The sequence below is a fragment of the Triticum dicoccoides genome, chromosome 7B, assembly GCF_002162155.2.
Source record: "Triticum dicoccoides isolate Atlit2015 ecotype Zavitan chromosome 7B, WEW_v2.0, whole genome shotgun sequence".
Taxonomy (NCBI): domain Eukaryota; kingdom Viridiplantae; phylum Streptophyta; class Magnoliopsida; order Poales; family Poaceae; genus Triticum; species Triticum dicoccoides.
Window position 1 is genome coordinate 15225504 of NC_041393.1, and position 3612 is coordinate 15229115.

Genomic DNA, 3612 nt, shown 5'->3' on the forward strand with positions numbered 1-3612 from the left:
GTGGCTGCGGCCCTGGCGACACGATGGTAGCGTCGGCCCTGGCGGCGTTGGAGGCGGCGAGCCAGTCCCTGAAAAACAGCGAGATCCTCGGCGCCGTGGGCACCACCACGGCGGCGCTAAGCACCACCGATGCCGATGGGGTCCAACGAGGCGGACAAGCCGCTGCGGTGGATCGGTGCGTCGTTCGAGCAGCTCGCGACCGTCGCCAAGCCACAACAGAAGCCCACGATGGCGGCGGGTGACTTCTCGCGTGCCTGCTCCAACGTCTCTGTCCTCTTTGGCTGCCTCGGCATCGCCTTCAAATTTGCCTTGATGGACTATGTCGCCAAGGCAAGCGGCCACTCCTCAGCCCCCCTCTCCTACCCCGCTACCTGCTCTGCTGTTCAGTATGCTACTTCATTGTGCTTGTACTGTATGTGGTAAAATTTCTGGTGATTCCTTCCTGGGACATTGATTTAGTTGTGTGAAGCTGAGAGGTTTGGGATGAAATGACCATTGCTTGTTCAATCAGTAAATTCTTCAGTGTTCTTGGCTTAGTACATGCACATTGAGTACATGGACATTCACATTTATTGTATCTGAATTGTATCAACTTGCCAGTTAGCTAATTACTAAAATCATGTGCACATAACTATGTGAAGTTGATGTTCAACCATTACATGTGATAACTAGGAAGCATATTTTTATTAGTGGACTGCTATTTCTTTTCTTGCTTCTGTTTGCAAAATTAGGTGATCATGGTAGCCTTGTTTTCTTTAGTGTTAAAAATAGTACTAGGCTGTAGTTTTTTAGTGTGTCATCTTTATATGTGTCTTTCGAGTGAACAAACTATGCTAAAGGTAGATCAGGACTTTCATCTGAAGTGGAATTCTATCTTGGGTCTGATCTTTTGAATGAAAAGTTTTAGTTAGAAATACACTGCTTTCTATCTGAAGGGGTGTATAGCTGTGTTGTATGACGTTGTTAGTTTGATGTACAAAAATTTGGTAGGTATTCTAGGCCGATGACTGTTGGGACTCTATACTTATTGAATGGATTTGCTAGCAACAAGGTGCCAGGCACAATTTACTGGTTATGAGAAGACTATAGTTGTGTTGTTGTGATATTCAATTTATAGAATTGACTATGTTCTGTTTTTGCTTCAGGTAAACCAAGGTTTTGCTCATGGCTCGTACTAAGCAGACTGCTCGTAAGTCCATTGGAGGAAAGGCTCCTAGGAAGTAGCTAGCCACCAAGGTTTGTGACTGCAATATTGATAGTTTACCTATGCCATGTCTTTATTTATGGTTTAGGTAAATTGAACTGGGTATAATTTGAACCTCAATCTTCATTGCCAGCTTATGAGCAGATATCCTACGGATGTATATGGACTATCATGGTATTATTGTTAATTTGACCATGTGCTCTACTTTGCTTTTTGACAGGCTACCCGTAAGTTTGCTCCCACAACTGGAGGAGTGAAGAAGCATCACCGTTACCGCCCTGGAACTCTTGCTCTTCAGTGTGTAAAATATTCCAACCTATTCTTGCATGTGTTGTAGTTTTGTTTTGAAGTATTCTCAAATGAGTAAATTTTGTGCTTTACTTTGCAGTGAGATCCTCAAGTACCAGAAGAGCACGGAGCTGCTCATCAGGAAGCTTCCATTCTAAAGGCTTGTTAGGGAGATTGCCCAGGACTTCAAGGTGATCAATCAACTTGTGCACTACATTGTGATGCTCCTGTTGTGTCAACTCTTATAGTATGATGAATCAAGTAAACTAAAAGCACAATCCTGTTATGTCTGTGCAGACTGACCTCCGCTTCCAGAGCCATGCGGTTCTGGCCCTTCAGGAGGCTGCAGAGGCCTACCTGGTGGGTCTCTTCGAGGATCCGTGGCGAGAGGGCTTAATGTGCTTGCTTTGCCTATGGTAATGTCTCTAGCGGGCATCTGTGTCTGCTTTTGCTGCTGTTTTTAGTGATTGTTTGGAACTGCTAGTTCTAATTTAACTTACTTCTCGTTCCCCTGTTTCTGCTGTCAGTATTCCCATGGCAATTTAGGTAACTATAGTAATACTGTACAAGAAACATCATTGCATTACAAGTAGGGTTTGAATCTACTTGTGAGCAACTGGGTGCGCCCATTCTAGAAATATGATATGTAGATTTGCTTCACAGAACTGATGATGATGCACGTATTTGGAACAGTCCAGTCCATTCTCACAACCAATTAAGTCCAGAGCTCACACCTCTCTGTTGATGATGCACGTACATTTCAGTTAAATAATAACACAGGATTAATTAATTCTTGGGCTCTTATAGCCGTGCTTCTTACTCTAGGTTCCAAGTAGAGATTCCTATATACGTATACTTGCTTTGCTACCAATTCCTTACTCTGTCTGTCTGTTTTGGAACTGTAAAATGCAGTGATGCCAAACATCGCCTCTGCTTCAACTGATTAATTTTCTGCGTGCCAAACAGAGCCTGTGATGTTATCAAAATATTTGCTACTCTTAATGGGTTTATCCCACTTGATGATCTTAACCACCAAGATCTCTAAGGCTCTTATTTCTAGTCTAATGTTATCAGTATAGTACATCCACTGTTTGCATGATAGATACATATATGTGACATCAATTTGTCGTTGGATATTGCTGGAAACTAGCTATGTCACATCAATTTCTTGGTTGTCTAGTTTGTTATGTCACATCAATTGTATGCTTTTTCTAAGATTGTGTTTTAGCTACTGCCACTTTGAGCTGTTGTAGATTTTAATTAGCAATTACAACAAAGCATTCTTATATTCTAGATTTGATCTTACTACTAAATAGCATCCCCTGTTGTTGTTGTTGTTATTCACCCTATCCTTGCTGTTCTGTTTTCTTGTTGGCAGATATTTTGAGTAAATTCAAGACGAAAGATGTTCAAAGAAGCTCCAAGACATTCTTATATAGCAAGTTATGTAATAATAGATGGGTTATCTAGGAATTTAATGTATATTCTCTCTGTTTGTGAATGAAATAGTAATTATGTATGTGATTTAATGTATCTTTTGAATTTCATGTATGTTTCAGAATTAGAATTCCTGTTTCATATGAAATAGTAATTATGTATGTGATTTGAAAATGTGTGCAATGAAAACATGACTCATGCGACCCACTTATCAAAATAATTTGAGCACATTTGAAATTTCTGACGTGTGGGACCAGTGTATGATATTATGATATTTGGGACAAATGTAAAATAGTGGAAAATAAAATAGCAAAAAGTAAAAGATCATACGCTGTAAAAGGCCGCATCTAGAAATAAAAAGGCCAAATTGTTAGGCCAGACCCATGTAGCTAGAGAAAATTAATAGAGAAAATATACAGTAAAAAGGCGGAATTGTTGGGCTAGGCCCATGTAGAAAACCGAATTGGACCGGGCTGAATCTTGTGCCACATCAGCTTGCCACACTAGATGCCTACGTGGCCTGGGGAGGTTGCTAGTGACCAAAACGCCACAGTAGACTTATTTTGGTCATAAACATCTTTGACCATTTCATAAGAAAGGTCACTAATGTCAGTTTATGACGGCCAGCTTTTGACCTTATGTTTTTGGTCACAAAAAGGTCACAAATGAAAATTTGTGACCAT

The 3612-nt window shown here is 40.8% G+C and overlaps 1 non-coding gene across 1 annotated transcript; it reads left to right on the forward strand.

Annotated features, from left to right (window-relative positions):
• Positions 1–2458: 2458 nt before the first annotated feature.
• On the forward strand, positions 2459–2541 carry LOC119342341. The gene has a single exon (XR_005165542.1). It is a non-coding gene; the product is annotated as a small nucleolar RNA SNORD24 (small nucleolar RNA).
• Positions 2542–3612: the final 1071 nt, after the last annotated feature.